This window comes from Sturnira hondurensis, unplaced genomic scaffold (assembly GCF_014824575.4).
Source record: "Sturnira hondurensis isolate 20B ecotype Veracruz unplaced genomic scaffold, ASM1482457v3 Scaffold0018337, whole genome shotgun sequence".
Taxonomy (NCBI): Eukaryota; Metazoa; Chordata; class Mammalia; order Chiroptera; family Phyllostomidae; genus Sturnira; species Sturnira hondurensis.
Window position 1 is genome coordinate 2,016,280 of NW_028090968.1, and position 13,017 is coordinate 2,029,296.

At 44.6% G+C, this 13,017-nt stretch overlaps 1 protein-coding gene across 2 annotated transcripts in view; it reads left to right on the forward strand.

Annotated features, from left to right (window-relative positions):
* The first annotated feature begins 2,601 nt into the window (after positions 1-2,601).
* ZC3H7A (zinc finger CCCH-type containing 7A) overlaps positions 2,602-13,017 on the forward strand; it is a 33,072-nt gene continuing 22,656 nt past the window's right edge. The window contains exon 1 of one of the 2 annotated variants that reach the window (XM_037068989.1): positions 2,602-2,738. The gene's annotated coding sequence lies outside the window, so the exon portion shown is untranslated. Of the gene's footprint in view, positions 2,739-12,714; positions 12,919-13,017 lie in introns of those variants that run through there. The other variant, XM_037068990.1, reaches the window with a different exon arrangement.

Below are 13,017 nucleotides of genomic sequence, written 5' to 3' on the forward strand. Positions count from 1 at the left end.
GGCATTAATCCCATTTAGTAGGGTTCCACCTCCATCACCTAATCACCCCAAAGGCCCACCTCTTAATACTTTATTATCGCATTGATGGGTAGGATTTCAACATATAAATTTGAGATGGGGAAACACAAACATTCAGTCCATAACATTTATATTGTATTTATTTGGAGGAGTTTGAGAGAGTGTGGTATTTATAACAATAAAGAACATCTTTTTCCTTTGGAGGGAACTTGTGATGTGAACACATATTAAAAAATACACATTTGTCATATTTGCAGGCCAATTTCAACTGAGAATCATGGAGAACTTTATACATAAAACAGAACTGCCACTGCTATTACTGCCTAGGTATAGGAGCTGCAGTCCAAAGACCCCATGGCCCAAGGAGAAACCACCCCCAAAGTTCCAGACGAGTGCTAAGAGAGGGGGTTCTTTTCACTAAGATACCAATTTGGTGCCCAGCTAAAAGGAAACCCAGGGCAACCAGAAGTCATTTTAAATACTGACTCAGCTCGGCTGGTGTGGCTCGGTGGATTGAGTGCCGGCCTGTGAACCAGAAGTTTGCTGGTTTGATCCCCTGTCAGGGTACATGCCTGGGTTGCAGGCCAGGTTGTGCAAGAGGCAACCAACCAATGTTTGCCTTGCATATTGATGTTCCTCTCCCTCTCTTTCATCCTCCCTTCCCTGCTCTCTAAAAATAAATAAGTAACATCTTTTTAAAAAAAGTACCCAAATGATTAAATGCAGTCATTCCAGATATCGATGGCTGATTAAAAGAAGACCAAGTTGGGTACTATGTTAACAAGCATTTTTTGATGAGCTGTCAAAGAAGGCCTTTCCAAGAGAAGGCATTTGAGCTGAGACCTGAATGATGAGCAACCTTTGGTCGGGAGAAGAATCTCTCCCTAGAGGGGTCTTCCCTTAGGTCTTCCCTAAGGTCACAGACCTATCAGCTCTCTAAGAGTGTTTGCCCCACCACTTCCCTAGTGTTAATGGACTGAATTGTGTCCCCTTTGAGTTCTTATGTTGAAACCCTAACCTCTGATATGATTGTATCTGCAGATAGGGCCTTTTTAGAAGTCCTGAGGTTAAATGAAGTCATAAGGGTGGGGTCCAAAATCATTATGATGGTTTTTCTTATAAGAAGTGAGACACCAGAGATGGCTGCGTACAGAAGAAGAAAGACAGTGTGAGGACACAGTAAGAAGGTGGCCATCTGTAAGCCAAGGAGAGAGATGTCACCAGGAGCCAACCCTGCCTACACCTTGATTTTGGACTTCCAGCCTCCAGAACTGTGAGGAAATAAATGTTTACTTAAGCTGATAGGTCTTTGGTATTGTCATAACAGCCGAAGCAGAATGATGCACCTGGTTTGTAAACCTACATCACCTGGACCACTATAAGAGCCACCTAGCTTAGTCTCCCTGCTCCTCCGAGGAGTGCTTCCCACAGCTCAGTCTCTACACAGTAGCTAGCCCAAGAGAACTTTCTAGACTGTAAACCAGATCAAGGTATTTCCAGTTCAGACTGGTCAGTGAGTAACTCCTATGTCACACAGAACAAACTACAAATTCCAAATCATGTCCCTCTCTGCCTTCCAGACCTTTCTCCCCTTGCAAGCACCAGCCATATAGGCCTTTCCTGTTCTCCAGACAGCGAACTCCAGCCTCAGGATCTTTGCATATGCTTTTCCCTCTGCTAGGGCACATTTCCAGTCTCAGCTCTGCTGTTATTCTTAGAGGCCTTCTCTGCACCCACCATCTCCTCCTCCCCCTCCAGCCCTTTGATCACTGTTACATCACCCTGCTTTAGTAGCTTTGGTTTTCACTGCCCAGGCTGGTCTTCTTCCTGTCCTTTTGGTCCACACCCCCATTCCACATCCATTCATGGGGCAGGGACTCTGCCTTACCCGCTGCTGAGTCCCAGAGCACAGTGAGGGTCTTGCCCCCAGGGCCACCTGACTGTTGAAAATATAGGTGGAAGAGGTGGCATTTGGGGTGGGACTTGGAGGACAGAGAGCCAGGCCTTCCCAGGGTCGGAGGCTGTCTCTCCATCCCAGAACTGCCATTGAACTCCATGCTCCCTCTCATCTGTAGGAAGGGGGACAATAATGGTTGTTTGGAGGTTCCACAGAGTTACTAACAGAGTAGGAAACACTAAATAGTACTTTCTAAATAGTCTCTCCGGGAAGACTCCCTGATACCCGAAACTGGGTTAGTTCCCCGCTAGACGCAGTTCTAACCCCAGAGCCGCTGGCTTGGAAAAAAATGCACAAGTGGCATATGAATTTGAATGATGCATCCACTCCCCAGCAGTTAGCAGTATTAGGGTGTCCTGGGCACAACCTGTCCTCTTCATCGGCTCAGTCCGGTGGTCCAGGCCGAGGATGACCGCAGGCTCGATTCTGAGACGCGCCCGCGATCGGCTGAGCCGAGGGTCGCTACCGTCTGGGCCAGTCGGGGGTCCCCTGTCCCCGCCGGGCCCGACGTGGCGCCGGCCCCGAACCCAGGCACGGACGTTCGCCGGCGCAGCCAATAGCGGTGTCTCCCGGGCGGCGCGCGCGGCCTCCCGCCGCCAGAGGGCGCTGCGAGGGCGCAGCGGAGCCGTCCCCGCCACTGACCACAGAGGGAAACTGCGAGCAAGCGCCAGGGCAGCCACTGCCACCACCGCTGCAGCCGCCCGTTCCCCTGAGTGCTGCTGCCGCCTTACCCGCCCGCTGGCCGGCGCGCCCATTTCCACAGGTAAGTGGGCACCGCCGGGGGGCCGCAACCCCACCATCTGCTTAGCCCGAGCGCCGCCCCTCCCCCACGCGACGCCCCCGCCCAGCGCGCGCCCGCCGCCGCCTTGTGCTCGCGCGCGGCCGGTAACGGACCCGGGCGGGGGAGGGGTGGCACGTACGGTGCCCCTAGGCAGCACAGAGGCGGCCGGAGGCCGCGGGCGCCCCGCCACAAAGGGACTACGCGGTGGGGAAGGTCCGGGGGCGCGCTCCCGCTCGGACTACGGCTTGCCGGGCGGATATAGGCGCGCGTGCGGGGTCCCTGGGGTTCCCTCCCCTCCCCTTCTCATTGGGGCGTTGGGGGCGGGTGGGGCGCTCAGCCTGGGGCGCGGCCCCGGGAACTGGGCGAAAAGGGCTGCTTCTCTCTTCATTCCCATGCCTGCATGCATTTCCGTTCGCCAGGTATCTCCTCTCTGGTTATTTAACCAAAAATAAAATTTTTCCCATTATTTGTGTCTAGTCCGGTGGTCACGGTTCTCCTAGTTCAGTATCTTGGATTTAGGGGCGGGAAGAATGCACGCCGAGTGCGTAGTTTAGTTATTTCGGGTTAATAGCTTTTTTTTTTTTTGCGCGGGACACACACATTGAGGAGGCGCAACTACTGGCTTCTTGTCTTTATTGTGGATGCGGAAACTGCCCCGTTTTAGGTATCTATAATCCACCCTTAAGGAACGAGGACCTGTCAGTTGCCATTAACGTGAATTTCCTGTCGGGGATGGTCATTGCAGGGGTGTGGTCAAGCTGAAAAGCGCTGGCTGGGCCCGAGAGAGTTGCGCCTGCGCCCTGATTGGGTGACTTTTATCGGTCGTTGGTTTTGGTTTTTTTTTCCTGTTCCGTCATGATTAGGAGTGAAAGAAGGTACCTGCCTTAGGTATTTTAAGAGCAATGAGCTGCATGGACTGGACTTTCACTGCCCAGGAAGGTGGCGACTGGAATGTGGCCACTTGCAATGTGGCTGGACCAAATTCTGGTGAAAAAGACAACACACCTGAGTTTAAACACTTACTATGGGGGAAAAAAGTAAAACATCTCATGTATAATATTTTCATGCTTAAATAATACATGTTGATAATATTTTGACTACATTGCGTTAGCTAAAGTATATTAAACGTGTCACCAGCTTCCTTTTACTTTTGTTAATGTGGCTGCTTGAAAATTTAAAATTAGGTATGTGGCTTGCATTATATTTCTGTGGGACAGAGCCAGTGAATGGGGGCAGGAGTGGCTGGGAGCCTGTACCATTTGCTTATCCTGTCCCTTCCTGCTTCTCTGGTGGCAGGTGGACTCCTCTCCTATAGGTGCTCCAGGAACCCCCTGCCTTTTTCTTCTCTCCCGAAACAGAATTGAACTGTTGTGCTGATTGCATAATGAGATCTTGTCCTAATACGCAGAATAATTCAAGTTAATGAACAGAATTTTCTTGAAGATTTTTCTTGCTGTGTATGCTGTGTATTGGAGTCTGGAAATAGTCATAAAAGTTTCAACTCAGAACCAAATCATGAGTTATGGAGGCTGAATATTTTCAGTGTTTTCATGTGTTCTGCTGAGAGAGCATGTTAATCCTCAGAGCCTCTGCCACATAGATAAACTGGAGAGTTCCTGCCTTCCTCCAAATCACTGTGACTTTTGCTTGGGGGCTGGCTCGCCCTGCTCTGACCTTCTCATTCCTCAGATAGAGTCCACTTGTGCCCATAAAAATGGTGGCTGTCAACTGTGTTGTACCACGATTCTATATATTTTTTTTTATTTTAAAACCTGCCAGTTTGGGTGAGCTGAATCGATGCTGTACGGGGGAGATAAGGAGGATGGACTCACAGATCTAGGATTGGTGACAGCGGCTGCTGGAAGGTTTTGTGCTTTCCAGTAAAGTACTAGGTAGAAACAAAAGATGTCTGAATCCTGTTGCCTCACTCTAGAATGGGCTTTCTAGAATTAGTGTGATGTGTGGAAACTTGTTTTCTAGTTTCTGTCTTGAAGTGTTTTGTTTTAATGAAAATACTTCTCCAAAATTTTAGGATTGGAAGTAAAATTTGTTTTCTCTGAAGTGTGAGATATTTCTAAACTAAGAAAAAAATGTTTGGAAAATATTTGTACATGGGAGAAATATTAAAATGTTAATCCAGCAGTTTAAAAATTGATGCTTGTGATAATACATGTTTTAATTTGGAGAGGCAGAGAGGGACGGACAGACACACAATGACTAACTTATTAAGTGAGGTGATATTCTTTGCTGTAAAGAAACAAGCTTACTTATCCTTAGGAGGTTTTGTCCCAACAAGAAATTTGCTTTTTAAATTTTGTGATCGGTTTAGCAAAATGTTGTTTAGTTAATTAATATTCATTAGTTTCACATACCTTGTTTAGCCTCAGGAACCGTGTACTGGAACAAGTACTGGAGAGGCAGCAGTTTTTCCACTTCAATAATAATAATAGTAAAAATAGAGCCTTTGTATTTTAGAGCCTCCTGAATTTGGTGCAAGATATTAATTGGCCTTTGGGAAGACTTCATATGCAGTCCCTGGGCCTGTCACTGACAGTATGCATGACTCTCAGCAAACTGTGTGTCTTAAAGACCTCACTTTTTTGTTGATTCCTCCCACACAGAATTGGTATACGGGGTGAGATGTGCCCTGTGCCTTAGCAGGCCTGGGCACTGTAGGAGACCGTTGTCTTATATATCTGAGAGCTATTTCAAAATGAAAGTCTGGGGGGTTGCAAAAATATGAAATTACTTTTTTGATGTTGTTTAGCACAGCTTCTGTGACCACCTTTTCCTTTTCTGTGAAAGGGAAAAATTGCCTCATAAAGTATCCAGTAGGAGAGACAGAGTTTCAAGAAAGTGGCAGGCCATCTGTAATGATGTTTCATTGCCTGGGTTTGTAGTCAGGAGGGTTATTTTGTATCCATATGCTTTTTTGTAAGTGTAACCAGAGTGAGCAAATGACTACTTTTTATTTGTTTGCTTGCTTGTTTATCCTGTTACACAGAGGCTTGGGTCTGATGCAGACTGGTAATTACAATTTTCACTTGAAATTTAGGAATACCTTTTAAGGCAAAAATACAAGCACAGTTCCATGTTCCGTGGGGCACTTTCTCTGGTCCTGTATTAGAACATCTTGTAAATAAGGCCCTATAATATTCTTCCTTGTATCTAAATACATTATGGTAATGGCAAAGCCAATTTCCATGTAAAAATTTTCCTTGGAGTGGACTCACTGTGTCCACTGCATTCCTGTGCAAATCCCCTGCTTTGTCTAAATTGCTTTAAATTATGTCCCTTGAACATGTATGACACTGTGTTCGGGCATATATTTATTTTGTTTCCTCTTCGGTGGGTTTCAAGTATCCACCTGTCTGTCCGAGCTGTACAGTCTTTGAGAGCCCAGCCCAATGCCAATTCAGACACACTCCTCCGCCTCCAGTGGCACTGGCTCTTACGTTGCAAGAGTGTGGTAGGTGTGTTCAGGCTTGGACTGGCTCTGAACTCTGGCTGTCACTTGGTAGTTGTGTTATCCCAGACTGCTTGTGTCACTTCAGTTTCCTCATAGGATCCATTTTAAGGTTAGTATGAGGATTAAATGACGTAGCACATGTAAAGCACTTAGTAGCGTGCTCGGCATGCACAAGGGTTAGCTAGGATTTCTGTCTGTGCCACTTGCTGCAGTCATACTTCACTTACCTTGGTGTCTTCTGTAAATGAAAGGTACTTTTTAAAGTTATCATGGAAGGCCAAGGTTTTGTGGGAATGGATATGTTGTCCAGTTACCAGCTCTGTACGTTGTACTAGACTTCAGTCTAATGAGTTTTACCTAACAGGCCTGAGTAAATACTTAAAGGAATTATAATGAAGATCCAGGTGCTTTTTGTTCTTACATGAAACTTTCGAATGAGTAACAATTTTAAAGTCAGCTGGTTCCAGAAAGATGGTGTTCCAGCTTGCAGGAGTTTAGTTAATTTAATGAAATTCATATATAGTTGAATTTCTTGCTTTAAATGTACTGTTGAAAGCTTTCCAGGTCTCCCTCTCACACACCGTTTCCCTTTCATTTAAAGAGAAGCAGGTGGGTCTGGCTTGCTGTCACCACTGCACTGCTTCAGGAGTCTTATGGTTTCAGGTTTTTCATCTCTGTCTCTAGTTGATTTACTCCCCAACTTGTTTCTCTACAAGATTGGGAGCAGAATTGCCTATGGCAATAGCGAGCTCAGCTTCTGTCCAGTCATTTCCTCGCAGGCACCCCCCTTTCTAGAGCTTGCCTTTTTGTGAGCAGTTTTTACCAGGTTTTAACTCTGGGGCCTCAACTTTGCATTTATTCTTCCATTCAAGTATTCATTGACCTGGTCCCAGCTATTGTGAATACAGTCAGCACTAAGAAAGGCAAGATAAGTGAATAATGTGGCCACAGTGGGATGTGGTGACAGTTTAGGGTGGTAAGGGGAGGCCTTTAAAAGTGACATTTAAGCCAAGACTCCCAGATGAATAGGAGCGAGCTCTGCAGACCTGGGAAGTGTGTTATGGGCAGAGGGAACAGCAAGCACAATGGCCCAGAAGCACAGAGCCTTCATTTTAGGAACATACTGAAGGCCAGCCTGATAGGAGCTGAGTAAGTCAGTCTGGGTGAGGGTGGCGTGAAGAAAGTGTTGAGAGGTTAGTCCCTCCCAGATCTGGTAGGTCAAGGTCAGGAATGTAGGTTTTCTTCTAAGTGCTTAGGCAAGCCCTTGCAGGATTTTAGGCATGACTGTAATAACCAATTTCTGTTTTTAAAAGAGCATTCCTTTTAGTTTAGTGTGGGAAATGAATGGGGGAGGGGCAGTGGAGAGGCCTAGAGTTGACAACAGAGGCTGAGGAAAGAGGATGTTTGTGACATTTGGGACATTCAGATGAGACAGTGTGACTCAGTCAAGGAGGTTGTGAGTGGCCAGATTTGGGATGCCCTGCACCTATTTTGATGGTGTCTCTGACAGGCTTTGTCAGTGGATTTTTTGTTTGTGGAATGTGAAAGAAGAGTATAATGCCAGGTTTCTGGTTGGAGCTGCTGGTCAGAAGGCAGTTTCATTACTGACAAGGTTAAGATTGGGCAAAGGGTTAGGATTGAGAGGAGGGTAGAGGATTAGAGCCATTCAAGTAGACATGCTGAATAAAAGCCACAAACAGACCCAGAATTTCTTATATAATAAAGGTGGCCTTGAATGTATTGTTGTAGAATAGAGGATCTTTTTGTAAATGAAGTTTGGGCAACTGGGTAGCTATTTGTGCGGGGCAGACTGTCTGTGTCTGTATCACTCCTTCCATGAACTGGTGGATTGATTTTTTAAAAAATATATATATATGTTTAATGAAAGAATACAAGTACTAGAAGAAAACCAGGATAATTATTTTATAATCTCAGGTTCTGAGTATGTCAAAATCCAGAAGCCATAAAAGAAAATACTGCTAAATTCAGCTACTTAAAAATATAACTTCAGTAAGTATGATAATCCAAGTCAAAAGATTGGTATCAACTTGGGGAAAATAATAGTAATATCACACAATACTACTTGCCTCCACATATAAAGAGCTTCCATAAATAATAAAAGCTCATCCTGGAAGAAAGATGGCAAAGGATCTGAGCAAACAAAATTCACAGAAAAGGAAGTGCAGGTGGCTCTTAAATAGGGAAAGGCGGTCAGCCTCACTGATGGTGAAAAGACAGAACAACTCTCACCACACATCCCACTGTTTCTCACCTCCTGGTTGACAAAGATGGGAACATTTGCCAATTTCTGGTGAAGCTGTGAAGTAGCCACCCTCAAGCACTGTTTCTAGGTAGGGTCATTTGGTGTAACTTGGCAATAGCTACCAAAATAAAGACACCCAAAATACATACAAAATATGTACACCCTTTACCTTAGAGAAAAAATTTAAGGATACACATATGTGAAATGTCCTGTGTGTCTGGTGAATGTTCAAGATTGGAAACAACCAAAATGCCTATCACTAGGGACCTGGTGAAGTTATGTTCCAACCATATTCTGGAGCAGGCTACACTGCTGTTACAGATAAAGCAGCTTTGTAGGTACTGATATGGAATTACCTTCTAAGTTAGGTACTCTGTGAAAAAAGCAAGGTGCAGAGCATGTTAGGAGCCCCAGCAGGTATAAGAAAAATAACATAATGCATGGGCTATTTTTAACTTTTGTTTTGAAATAATTATAGACTCCCAAGAAATTGCAAAAGTGAGCCCTTTGTCTGCTTCCTTCAGTGGTGCCATCTTATATAACGAGTGTGATATGAAAGCTGGGAAGTCGACATTGGTTTAGTACCATTAACCAATGCAGACCTCACTTGGTCCTCACCAGTTCTGATGTGCACTCGTGTGTGTGCACAGATAGAGTCCCGTAACCGCCACCATAATCAGGATTCAGTATTGTTCCACAGACCGTCTCTGTCAGGTCACAGGAGAGACTTGGTGACAACAGTCGATTGCCCTTGGGAAGGGCAAATGGGTGGTTGAGTGACAGGGTCCGGAGGAGACCTTTCATTGTCATAATATTAAAATACTACTTTTATTTTTTTATTTTTTTAAAGATTTTATTTATTTATCTTTAGAGAGGAAGGGAAGGAGAGGAGAGAAACATCAATGTATGGTTGCCTTTCATGAGTCCCCTGCTGGGTACTGGCCTGCAACCCAGGCATGTGCCCTGACTGGGAATTGAACGTCGATCGTGTGATTCGCAGGCCCGAGCTCAGTCTGCTGAGCTACACCAGCCAGGGCAATACTACTTTTAAAACAGGTTGTGATGTCTGTGGGACATCCAGATATGACTGTCACATCAGTAGAGGGTATCCAGCTCTGCCTGGGGGTGAATTTCGGAGTGTGGGGGCCTTAGATGAGGATCTTTAACACCTGGGCAGTGTGGGAGGGCCCTGAGGGGAGAGCCCTGATGTAGCCCCAGGGCTCTCACATTTAGAGGTCAGCTGGAGGTGGAATCCCAGTTTCAGGAAGGAAGTAGACACCTGTCATGTGCTGCTGAGTCTGAAAAAGAAAAGTAGCCGTGGATTAACTTTATCAAATTCTTTCTTACTTTAAAATTGAAGACAGATTTTAACTTGATCCAAAAAATAAAATGGTGTGTAAAGCATAGATCTTTTTCTTCCAGAATGGGAGGTGGGGAGGCTTATTTCACAAGTAAAACTGGTATGTGTTGAAAAAAAATCAGACCATTGGTTGCCTGGGGTCGGGGGTGGGGCAGGGGATGGGCCTTGGAAGGGGCAAGAAGAGTGATTATGAAATAATGGTCTGTATCATGATTGGGGTCTGGGCTGCATGAGTGTCAAAACTGTCCTTAAAATTGGTGCATTTTACAATAAGAAACCGAAACAAATGTTGAACTCTAGGATATGTAGTGGTGAATTGTAATTGATGAATTAAATATAACTCATTTTGCAGTTTACCAAAATAATGTGGATTGATGAAAGGATGGGCAGATGGATAAAGACAGCAGATGTGAGCAGTATAGCAAAAACACTAATTGTAGCCCTGGCCAGCATAGCTCAGTTGACTGGGTGTGGTTCCACAAGGGAAGGGTGACGGTTTGGTTCCTGGTCAGGACACATGCCTGGGTTGTGGGTTTGGTCCCTGGCTGGGGCACATGCAAGAGGCAGTTGATCGATGTCTCTCTCACATTGATGACTCTCTCCTTTCTTCCCTCCCATCTCTCTAAAAATGAATAAAATCATATAAAAATATTAATTGTGTAATGCAGGTACCTTGTAGGTAGGTATATTGTATGCATTGTGAAAATTTTTTTTAACTTTACTGAGTGTAAAAATATTCATAATAAAATTTTGGGGAAAAGTTACAGAACATGTAATGTTCTGTTATATGTTTAAGTATCACCCACTATTATGCTCCTAAACCTTTAAACATTAAAGGAGGCATATATTTCATGCTATTAAGAGTCAGCATCTGATTCCCTCTTACTCATTATTTGAGTTGTCAGCTCTTTTTCACCTACCCTTTGTCCCTAAGAAGTCCAGGTTCAAGGTTTTCCTGCACTTTCTGGGGAATTACCCAAGAGTCCCTTGTTAGCCAACAGGTTTACTTTTTGAGTAAACCACCTGGGCTGGATAGAGGTGGGGAGAAAGGTATGCTCTTCACTGAAGAGAGGGAGCAACCGTTCTTTGCTTTGGTGTCTTTGCTTTTGTCCCAGTCCTTTGGGCTTGACGGCTGTGAACCACAAGTGCTATTCTGTCTGGGTGCCTTTGAGCTCTCAAGTTCTGACTCTGAGTTGGCCCCGCTTTAAATAAAATAGGAGAAAAAAACCTTGGTGGTCCCTAAAGTCATCTTTCCAAGGAAGGGTTCAGAGGCTACATAGACGCTTTTTTAAATACTTTATTTTTCCAGATGTAATTCAAAAAATGCTTTAATGGAATTCAGTGTTCCACCTATTCCTGCACTGCTATAGTTTTCTGTGATTTTATGTGGATTCCATTTTTTTTAACAAAGAAACAAACGGAAAACCAAGCCATATTGTGGGGGTTGGCCCTTGCCTCTTTTTTTCCCCCCAGCACCATCTATTCCCGTTTCCTTTTTGAAAGATATTGAGTTAAGTTGCAGTCTTAATTCTCTTACAAACAGTGCCTCCTTAAATAACTTTGTACATACAAGTATGAATTAATTTTTTTTATCATGGAAACGGTCAGACCTGTACCGGTAGGAGGGTAGAACTAACCCCCACATTCAACCCCATTGTCCAGCAGGGACAGTTACCTGTATTTTTGGCCCCCTTGTTTCATTTCTGCCTATTCATCCTTTTTAGGCCAGATTATCTTAGACACAAATTTCAGAAATAATGACATTTTACTTCAATGTAACAGGCTTTTTAAACTTTTCATTTTGGAAAAGTTCAAACTTACAAACTAGAGAGCCTGTTTGAAAAAAGCCTTGTACTCTCCCTGGTTGTCAGTGTTCTGCTGTTTTGCCACCACACCAACCCCCTTTTTATTTGCTGGAGCATTTTAAAGCAAATTCCAGATGTCATATTCTTTCACATGTGAACACTTCAGTTAAGTACCAACTTTTAAGTATGAGATTGAAATATTTAGACCTGACAGTTTTTTAAAGACAAAAAATAAAAATTGTACCAGTTGTCAGCCTTTGGGGCATTCTGACTTTCATCCTCATCTCTACACTTTGAAAAAGTAGACTTAAAGATAAAACTACAGTGGTAAGCAGTAATGAAACTAAAAAACTTCAGCTATGTATTTGAAACCTGGGTGTCACATGGGTCCAAATACATGGTTTATGTGGTAAGATGTGTTCTTAGGCTTAGATCTCAGTGGTTCTCATCCCAGGGTGATGTGCCTCACCCTCTCCCTCCCTCCCCGCCCCTCCGGGCGACCTTAAACACCATGGGGATGGTTTTGGTTATCAAAAAGGGTGGGGGAGGCGCTGCTACTGGCATCTTGTGGGTGGAGACCAGGGATGCTGCTAACATCCTGCAGTGCACAGGGCGGCCCATATCTATCCCCAGCTGCTGAGCTTGAGAAACCCTAGTTTAGGACATTGGGAGATGCCCTCTTATCACAGATCTCGTTTCTGTGGTCCTCCTTTAACTTGCTGGGAACTGCCTACTATTAGTGGGGTTAGATACCAACCACAATGACACATGTTGACATTTGCCAATGTTACACGGAAGGCAAACTTTTAGCCTTCCAGAAAATTCAGTTGAAGTAAATTTATTTAGAGCATTTATTTTATCAGTTATGTCAACAAGGATTATTGTAGAAGTTTTTGTAACAAAATAAGTTTAAAGGTTTAGAGTGTGCTCACAAGGAAGTCAGCCTCCCTTGGAGGCAAGCGGATGTGAAACCTTTCACTTCTGGAGAGCATCCAGAAGCAAAACAAGGCTGGACTGTTCTAGTGGCAGCCTACGTGTACCAGTGGGAAGGGAAGCGACAGAACCTGAAGCTGGAGGCAAGGACAGAAGTGGGGAGGAGAGAAGTGGCTTTTTCATGGAGATTATTTTGGAGGAGCCTTCAAAATCTGTGTGGCTGTTTAACCTAAAGAAATATGAAGATGTTATGGTGTGATGCTGTGTGAGCTGGACAGTGGGACCACACAGATAACTCAGAGACGGTTCTTGGCTTCGGGGGCCCAAAAGTCTAGTCAGCATAGATGGACATGTCCACAACAAATTACGTGACAAGACCTCAAATGATGGGGGTTTCAGCTGAGGTCTTGCAGCCGGGCTGCCTGATGTAA